Consider the following 10,370-nt stretch of genomic DNA (forward strand, 5'->3'; position numbering starts at 1 on the left):
AGAGTCTGAGCTGCTTTGTTCTCCACATACATTGAAAGCACATTCATCATTGAGTTAAAGAAAATAACCAAGTACTGCCCCTCCCCTTTTACTCTTGGCATTGTTATAGATGAGTAAGAGAATATTGGATGCTTGCTGCAGAACCTTGGGCTGCTTCCTTTGCAAAAGATACTTGGAGTATTTTGAAAGAAGCATGTCCTAGTTTCAGAAGAAGATATACCTCTATGGAAGTTTCATTTTAATAGCTGGATAAATGCATGAATCTGGCTGCCTGTTATTGTTTTTATTTTTTAAGTGGAACTGTGACAGTTTTCCTTTACACTATGTAAGAAGTAACTAACAAACCTGTCTCTGATCAATGGTGTTCATTTTAAATCTGATTGGGATTTCCCACTTAGAAATATTGAAGGAAATATTCTGCAAAAAAAACCCAACCAAGCAAACAAAACAGTTTGAGAAATGTTTTGACACCTGTGAAAGTAGTGTTAAATTCTAAATGGTAAAAGGGGTCACATTATTTTTGTCAGAATCTTCACACTCTGTACACATTCTATCAGTGACACTTAGAAGTAAAATGCAGGATACCTGTTAGATATTTCCTCCTGAACAAAGCCTGGTACTCCTATCTTAAGCAAATGTATCCACTATTCTTTTTTCAGATCAGCAGTGGCTTGAATCACTCATTAACTCTGGAAGCCTTCTTCAGGCTTGTTGAAAAACTTACTTGTTTAGATATATAATGATTTCCAATTAGATTGCTAATGACCAAAATTTTGAGTTACTATGACTTGACTTACTGGAGATAAATATTTTACTAGCATATACAGTATTTTGAGTGCTCTGTCAGGAGTTTTCAATAGCATTAAGTGCTAGATTCAGGACTCAGAGTTCTTAACAAAATGGAATTAGAATCAGCCCATTCCCACACTAAAACAGAGGGAAGAAATATTTTCTCTGGATCACTCACTGGGCAATGCATTCCCACTTGCAAGCAAAAAGTTTCTGTAGAAAGCAAATAGTTCATTAAATGGAACTGGAACACAGCATTAGTTTGTGAAAACACAACAGAGTACATAAAATAAGCCCACAAACATGACCTATGAGGGCTGTTCTGACCCCTCCTATTTTATTATAAGTGGCCCATGACATCAGAGGCAGATTTTGGAGGGATGGCAGTAGAGGGTGAGCCTTCCTACCAATATTCTACTATATTTTGTTGCTGTGTGACAGAAGGCAGACAGCCTAACAAAATGGCGCCTGACATGGAAGTGTTTGTGAAGCAGAAGTATGCCACCGAGTTACTCCCACAAGTAAAAAATGGTACCCATTGACATTCGTAAATGCTTGCTGAATGCTTATGGAGACCAAACAGTGGATGCGAGCACAGCAAGGCAACAGGTAGGTCACCTCCACTGGTGCAGATTTTTACGAGCACGACATACAGGCTCTTGTTCATAACTGGTGAAAATGCATAGCTATTGTTGTTACTGTGCTAAAAAATAGTGTTTTGTAGCTGAGAATTTGGTCTATTAAATAACATTACTGTACCCTCTGTATCTCTTGTCATTTCCATGGAAATAAGAGGGATTACTTTCAGAGTAACAACATAGAACAACTGACTTTTTGGTTTGGAGTCTGAAGACATTTGTACAGGCTCCTCTTCAGGCTGCAGGAGCAACCATTACTGCACCTCTTCTTACCTGCATTGCTGGCTCAGATCTCTCCTGCTTGCTGATCTCCTGTGCTGAAATGTCATCTCTCTTGCACCATCTTGGCGTCAGTACTTCTATGGGTATTGTGAGGGACTTTTGTGGTGCTGGACTTCTGGGGTGTCCCCAAAGATGCAGTCCCTTCTGCAGCTGCAAGAAGAAGTCCAGGCACTCATCAAACCATAGAATCACAGAATTGCTCAGGTTAAAAAAGACCTTAAGATTGTCAAGTCAAACCACAAACTAACCATATTCCCCTAACTCCAACAACCCACCGCTAAATCATGTCCCATTTATCTAGATGGTTTTTAAACACATCCAGGGATGGTGACTCAACCACCTCCCTGGGGAACCTATTGCAGTGATTCACAACCCTTTCTAAAAAAAGTTTTTCCTGATATTCAAACTAAAGTTTCTCTGGCGCAACTTGATGACCTGTCACCCGTCACCAGTGAGAAGAGATCAACCCTGCTCTCACTGCAATCACCTTCCAGGTATTTGAAGAGAGCAATAAGGTCTCCCCTCAGCCTCCTCTTCCCAGACTAAACAGCCACAGTTCCTTCAGTTGCTGCTCACAGGGCATGTTCTCAAAGCCCTCAACGTGCCTTGTTGCCCTTTGTTGGATCTGCTTCAGCACCTCAATGTCCTTTCTGCCCAATACTGAGCACAGCAATCAAGGTGGGGCCTCACCAGTGCCAAGTACAGGGACAGGATTACTTCCCTAGTCCTGCTCATCACATATTCTGATAGAAGCCAGGATGCCACTGGCTTTCTTGGCCACTTGGATATACTACTGGCTCACATTCAACTGACTGTCCATCAGTACAACAAGGTCCTTTTCTGTCAGGCAGCTTTCCAGCCACTCCTCCCCAAGCCTGTACGGTTGCCTGGGGCTGTTGTGACCAAAATGCACTTTGGCCCTACTGAAACTCACAGTTTTCCTTGGCCCATCAATCCAGTTTGTCCAGGTCCCCCTGTAGTGCCTTTCTCCCCTCAGGCAGATCAACACTCCCTTCCAACTTGGTGTCATCTGCAAACTTACTGAAGGTAATCAGTGATGATCTGTTGCTGCTGGGGAAAGGGAGGTCTCAGGACAGTTTGTTTAGATCCTGAAGTGTTCTACAAACTTCTCATTACCTTCCAACATGCTGTTAAGTCTCTGTTTTCATTCTTGTTCTTATGTTTTGAAAGAAGCTTAACAGAACACTAGAGTGCAGTCTACAGATACACTGTACTGATACACTGAACTCCAGTTTTGTATCCTTAGTGCATCTTCTGGCCAAACTGTTGGAGTAGAACATATACTTCTATTTTTCACAACAAAAAAAAAGAACATACCAAAAACCCAACACTTAAAATTCAAATGGATATTTGTACTGCCACAAGGCTCCTAAATGGCTTTGTTTGTTATGTCCCTTCTTGCATTTAATCGAACATGAACAAGTTTTCAGCTGTCATCTGTACTAAGCAAACTACATCAATAAACACTGCAGTTAAGGTTAGCCACATTTTCATTTTAAGTTGATTTATATTGCATTGTGGTAATTTTAGATGTAGCTCCTATAGCTTTACATTCATCTTTCATTTGTATTTATCGCTTTATTTTGTGCATATAGATGCCGTTAAAAAAAGTTCCTTCCTGGTGACTTCTCATGTGGTGGTTATCTTCTTAAGAAAACTAATGCAACTCCAGATGTATCTGTATTCAGAAATACTAGAATAAGGTGACAAGCAATAAAGTATAACGTAATTGGACATGCATAACTTCTTATCATCATCATATTAGCTCAAGAACACTAAATTAATAAAACATGAAAACCAAAATTCAGATCTTGGTATTTATTTTAATTCCAAATTCTTGTATTATCTGTCAGTCCTCAACTGAAATTACAGAAAATACTCGTGCTAGGAGCATAAAGAGAGTTTTGTTATACATAAATAGAGGATGATAAAAGTCTTCTCTTGCTTCATATTTTATGAATATATGCTTTAAGAGAGACTTGTAGTTTTTACTGTAAGATCACAGATATCCATAATAAAATATACTGAAAACATACTTTGACTCTTTAGTTCTCAGAAACAGACTGAGGTCTGAATATTGCAGGCTGTACAATATTAATACGAAGATCTTTGAGAGTAGTAGCACAGCTTTTCCATCACTTTCGCCACATGGAAAACAATGAAACATCAGAAACAGTTTGGGACAAACCGATATTTTACTACACTAAATAAAGTCAGTCCACATTTTCTACAAGTAACAAGGACAAAAGGAGTAGCTTGAGAGTTGCAACGACTGTGAATCTTTGTTTGTTGGACATGGTTTCATTTCTGTTGTTGCATTCCTCTCCATTGATTTTTTGATAGCTCAGAAAAGAATGGAGTCTTCAAATCTAGGCCAACACATCTGTTGCCCAGATAAGAAAAGAGATAAACAGTCCCATAATAAATGATATCTCAAGGAAGGATACCAGATATCTTGATGAGTACTAAGGAATTCCCATGTGGCGAACAAACACTATTAGAAAAAAGGAAGACATAATAAAATCAAAAACACTTCAGGGATGTGAGGCAAAGAGGAAACTGAGGAAACACAACAGTTGTCTTTGAATCTGTACTGAAAGTTACTCTTTCCATGTAAAATTTTTTTCAACTGGGGATCTGTAGCTTTTATTGAAACCTTTGTTATTTCATTTGGACTCTGAAAATATTCAAGTTAAGATGGATCACAACAGTGTTCTTGCATTGGAATTCCAATATTCTATGAAAGAATGGGAATATTACAAGAACTGTTAGAAATCCATTCTTCTCAAAAACCCTCTGCCTCACCTTTTTTTTTTTTTTTTTTGCCCCTGACATAGATGATGATTAGTGATGAGTATTTAAAAAACAAACAAACAAAACTAAACTAAAACATAATGTTAAAAGGAAACCATTTTCAGAACAACAAAAATTCTATTATATGAACAGTTAATTCAGAATTTTATGGCAGTCACTTTATTGTCCTCACTGCACATAATTCCCATTTAGAAAAGCTTTAACCCTAGAGTTATACTAGAAGCAGTAGTGCTTACGTTAGTATTTCTCTTCCTTAATCCAAGATAAATCTTTATAATTAGAATTGACTGCTTTTTAAAGGAACAGAAATGGCAAGTGGCCCTATCTTAAATTAAAAGATCTATTACCTTTGGTCGTCTAATTCTTCTCAGCAACGTGTTGTCTCTGGAGGCACTTTTTCATCCTTATGAAAACTAACTTACTGTAGGTGCAGAGGGGAAAACAAATCACTGGAGTTATGACTGCATAAGGAAGATATATACAAGTTTACAGCATTTGAAAATAATTGCCAAGTATGTCAGATATGAATATTTTATTTAAAAAATTCTGTAGCATAAGCTACATCAAATAATATGTTGTTATTGAGAGCTACATTCATGCAAATGGGAAAGCAAAGTAAAAACCGAGGTATGCCACTATTTTAGCTACCATGAGTTGAAGGCCTAAATGCTTAGTGGCACTTTTGCTACACCAGAGCTTTGTACAGCCATACCCCAGGACCCCTTCATGCTACACAGAAATACACAGTCTACAGGAAATGCCTCACCACAAACTGCATGCACCTGCAGTTAGCTGTTTATTCCTCTTGCTCCCCTGGTCTTCTTTCTTGTGTTCTGCACAGACAGAAAGCATTCTTTTTAAATTTACCCTTTCCTTTTTTCCCTTTCTGTCCAGCTTTTTATATGTCTGTGGCTTTACATTCTGGACCTTAACGATCCTGTAATTGTGTATATTCATCAGTCTCTCTTTTCCTAGTCAGACAAGCAGCAGATGTCCTAAGGTCTGCCAGAGGATTTGGGATTTTTAAACCCATCATACCTTCAAATTAGTGAACACTGGCAGCATGTACTACAATAACAGTGCTGGAAGCTATCTGTTGGCTTTGATTACAAAGTCATTTATATAGCAGTAACCAACACCATTTGTCTAACTATGCACAACGTTAAATAGATCATATGCATCTCATATTAAAAAGACCAGTTCAGCTTTTGTTTACCTCAAATAAATAAGTAATAATTTTTTTTTTTTTTAAAAGCACACAAGAAACTAACCAAATGAAACACAGCCCCAATGGAAGAATAATTCTCTCACCATCCCGCTCCCTCCTCCAAATGCTTAGTTTTGCTCATTCTGACAATTATTTTATCTAGGTAACATAATGCATTCTATATTTCAGTACTTTCTGCTCTTCAGATCTTTATGTATTGTCCATTAAAACTACATTCTACAAACACACTAGCATCCACAGGAGGGATTTTAGAAATCATCAACAGGCGAGATAGCTTACGGTTGCTGAACACAAGGTATTTTGACTCTCCTGGCTAATTCACTTATTTCAGTAGAGCTGAGCCAACAGTAAATCTGAGCCCTCTATCTAAATTTAATCTGTTCATTACCTCCAAAGACTATTGCAAATAAATAGGCAATCAAGAAGCTGGAAGGACAGAAAAGAGGGATACAGTTTACAATAGGTAACTTTATATAAGACAATTAGATCTCTGATTCCTTTCCTTCCAAGCAACAGACAATAACAGTTCAAACTAATCACCATTCAAATTTTCATTTCCACACTTAATTGATACTCTGGAGAGTTTTTTCAGCTTACTCTAAATTGTTCCCTTGGTAACTGACTTCAGTGATAACTGGATCAACCTGCAGGTAAGAGTGGGACTGGAACCTGTAGAGCATGAAGCTCTTCGCTTTCCATACTGTTGTAAGCTGCTCAAGCACATGCACAGTGTAAGCAGCCATTGGGAAGGAGTCAGATGCCTTGGCAATGTACTTTACCTTTAAATGGCAAAACAAGCTCAGTGTTTACTGAGTTCTTGGCTTCTTCACTCCTGCTGCATTGAGAGCGACACTTGTGAGATCGACATCATTCCCTGGAGAATAACGTGAAGAACAATTCAGTTTACTAACTCCAGGCTATGAAGGACCTTTCAGATAATGTTTCTAGTGAGGACAGTCTGAGATGTCTCTTTACCTGGAGCAACTCACCTCTATTCCCCTGAAGACTCCAGTCACCTGCCTGATACTATCTATTCATTACCAAATAAAATTCTATCTATTTAGAAAATTTCAATAGACATCACTACTTAAAAGACTTTCCAAAGATGTAAGATAGCAGAATGTGTCTTTGGGTCAAAGGAGAATCTTATCTCCCTATGGTTTCTAAATCTGTAAGTTTTTCTGAGGAATGGAGTGTTGAAATCTGATTGCTGAGGCTGTGCAACAAGAATGAAAGCTAAAGAGAAAGATTAAATATGTTTAAAGTTCAGATATATCTTTACTATCTTTCTCAGCACATTGACATAGGGATTAAATACAGTTTCTCAGAAAAGTGAAAAAATCATTTTAATAGAGTTTAGTCAGAATTAGGTAACACAAGGATTGTTATCTGCACACCTACAAAAATATTTTATCACGCAACAGAATAACCCTTGAAGTAGGATATTCACTAATAACACTCCTAAAAGTGCCTGTTTATTTTTTTTATCAGACTTCAGATTTTATTCTATTTTCACCCTTTGGGAAGACATGTATTAAATTTTGGTGTCCTTGCACTGCTGTTTCTGAGTTTTTCTTTGGAAACAGTTAGTTTTTTTTTTTTTAATGTGTTCTCATTCTAAATACCTATAGTGTTATACAAAGGTTTTCCATCTTAGAGCAACAGTAGAGTTCAACCATCTAATGTGTGACATAAGTTTCCATTTTGCTAGACCACCTTGACCAAACGCTTAGTATTTGAGAACTTGTTAGTGCATAACCAGTGTATGGCTAATGACCAACATCTCCTTTGTTCACTGGAAGAAAACCATCTCTCTTGTCTTCTGCAGCTACCCTAGAATTCTGCAGCATAGAATTAATGAGAAACCCTGGAGACAGGGTGGATAAAAATCTGAGAGCAGCACAGGTCTCTACAACATTACCCCTAAGCAATGATCTTTCCTCATAAGGTTATTAGAAGCCCTATCATTGTTATTTGATCTTTGAATAGTTCAATCTTTCTGCCTAATCATTCATAATTGAATTAATTCCCAGCCTTTATCACAGCTGTTTTTAGCAACTGATTACTCAATAAAAAAGGTGTGGGAGACAATGGAGGAGGAAAATGGAGAATTGTAAAAAAGGAAGGGCATTTTAGTCTAAAATATATTTGCATTTCAAAAGATTAGAGTAAATCATATGCACTTAACTGTCACTTGCTTTTTAATTTAATTAATGTCAGAAAGACACTTTAAGACAAAGTGCTCTAAAGGTGGTTGGAAAGAAAAAAATTGTCCCCCAAGTGTCTGCTGTGAAGAGCCCCTGGGTGACACTCAGAGTAATGCACTTTTTGAGTACTTCAACTTACTAGTGTCTTTCAGCACTTAATTAGCATAATTTGACACAATTATAGATATAAACACTTTATAAGCACTTGGTACAAGGAGTGTCAAAAAAGTGTTGATCTCCATCAGTTTTTTACTGGAAACAAAAAGCTCTAGCACTCAAACAAGTGCTTAGAAGTGTTCCACACTATCAACAACTTTCAAAGCAGCAAAGAAGAAAAGCTGCTTTCAAAGTGTTATCCAGATAAATTCTTCAGAGTTTTATACACCCATCTAGGAGGCTAAATCCATTAAAACTATATGAAATGCACAACCAAAGTTACTGAACTCTTCTGCTCACTAACTAGTTGCAATGTCTGGGTGAATAAGTCATTGGGGAAAAAGAAGGAAAACAAAAATGGCACTATTCAGAATTGCACTTATCATCTTATATTTACACATTAGAGGTCTTCTGAAAGAGGACAACGAATATCTTTGTTGTATATGCCCAACTCTTAGAGCTTAGGAAATGATGGAGGGAAGGTATGCCACATGATGTTGGACCTAAAGACGTTTTTTTCTGTTAATGTTCCTTAGCTGAAAATACTGTGAAAAAAAATTTGAAATGAAACGCGCTGCATACTTTCTTCATACAGCTACTGAGTCCTCTATTTGCATTATGCACAGTGAAGAAAATTTTGCCTCCCAGAATACATTGCTGAGAACAGGTTCCAACAGGCAAAGTCTGATCAGCAGTGATTCCACCCAGCTGTCTGATACCTATGCTCCTTGACTGATGAACAAACTTGGGTTTGTGCTGAAAGTTTGTTCTAATCAATGGGGAAAAGAGCAAAGGCACAAAGCTTAGGTTTGCTCAAAGGATACTGCAATATCACCTCTCCCTCTGTTTTGATCCATGGATTTTCTTTTCACAGAAACTGATTTTAATTATTAAAAATTTAATTAATAACTCCTGTGCTGTTCAAAACTTCAAATCAGGATGAGAACTATGTTTTGTGTAAACATATGGTAAAAAGATTTGTTTCTAAAGACTGATCTAAAATTAAAAAAAAAAAAAAAAAAAAAAAAAAAAGCAGCTTGCTTTTTCCTCTTTCCCTTTCTATTTACATTCATAATTTAGCATACATTCACTTAAGTCAGAGGCTGTGCTTTGCAAAGTGAATGAAGCACATAAACCCTTATATATATTATGTCTTTGCATGTGAGGTAGGTCAGATAAATTTATTAATATTTCTCCTGACAGTTACATTAATCATCTTAACACCCTGTAATTTATTTTTGCCAGTGAAGTGCAATGACGATCAATATTAAAGAGCAGTCATCGTATTAAGAAATAACATCTACGTAAACTGAAGCAAACAAAAAGAAGATATGTGACATTTTCAAAATCATAACTTACTTTTGATAGGGTTAACAACTAACTGCTTTCAAAAATAAACTATTGGAAATTGTTCCTGTTTACCTTTATAACTGTTGGTAGTATTTTCCAGTGAGGTCCATCCATTTTGATTTAGAAGATGCCTGATCTGCCTTCAAATTACCAGTGACACTTGTAATTTTTAAAATATGGATTACTCAAGCTCCACCAGAATATTTCTTCATTCAAGTTCATCTTGTTGTTGTTGTTTTTATCTGTTTTGTTTGGTTGTTTGGGAATGGTGTACAACTGAGGACCTGAAGAAGACAAAACAAAACTATAAACCCTCAAAAGAGTAAAAGTAAATTGGAAGCACTAGGAATTACAGGATCATCTGAAGAAATAAAACCAATATTTTAGGCACCTACCAACAGAAATTGCAAAACCTGTGGCCTTCCTTTCTGTGTCTAAAATTTGCCATCTACCAATTTAGGGCACTGTTGCAGCAAAGCACTTAAGCACTGCTCAAATCCTCTTGAAGTCAGAGGGATTTAAGTAAGTGAATAAAATTACATGCATACTGAAGTACTTGGCTGGGCTAGGTTGCATTGTTGAATTTGACCATGGACAATTTTAAAAGATTACTCCAAGACTGAAACTGTTATCTGTAATTTCCTTGACAAAAAAAGATGTATTCTGCCTTTCTCCTTCTAAAACATTTGAGCTAAATAGAACAGAAACAGTTATTTTTCAAGAATACTGGGGGTGCGGGAGGGGGTGACAATCTCTCAGAGAAAAAAAATGCAAGCTGATTTTTTTTATTTCCTTTACGTATAAATATGATTTGTTTCATGTTCTTGATCTATCTTTTCTGAAACAAATGTATTGCAGCCAGTGTTCTCTCTCTGTCTACCAATT

General features: G+C 36.9%; 1 long non-coding RNA gene across 2 annotated transcripts; it reads right to left on the minus strand.

The window, feature by feature from the left end:
* Positions 1 to 3,246: 3,246 nt before the first annotated feature.
* LOC128072527 (uncharacterized) lies at positions 3,247 to 9,764 on the minus strand. 2 transcript variants are annotated; one of them, XR_008202327.1, is made up of 4 exons: positions 9,558 to 9,764; positions 6,552 to 6,646; positions 4,892 to 4,965; positions 3,247 to 3,408 (listed from the first exon to the last, which is right to left on the minus strand). It is a non-coding gene; the product is annotated as an uncharacterized LOC128072527 (long non-coding RNA). The 2 variants fall into 2 exon arrangements; XR_008202326.1 differs by lacking the exon at positions 3,247 to 3,408 and adding an exon at positions 3,622 to 4,224.
* Positions 9,765 to 10,370: the final 606 nt, after the last annotated feature.

Source organism: Tympanuchus pallidicinctus, unplaced genomic scaffold (genome assembly GCF_026119805.1).
Source record: "Tympanuchus pallidicinctus isolate F22 unplaced genomic scaffold, pur_lepc_1.0 scaffold7, whole genome shotgun sequence".
Taxonomy (NCBI): Eukaryota; Metazoa; Chordata; class Aves; order Galliformes; family Phasianidae; genus Tympanuchus; species Tympanuchus pallidicinctus.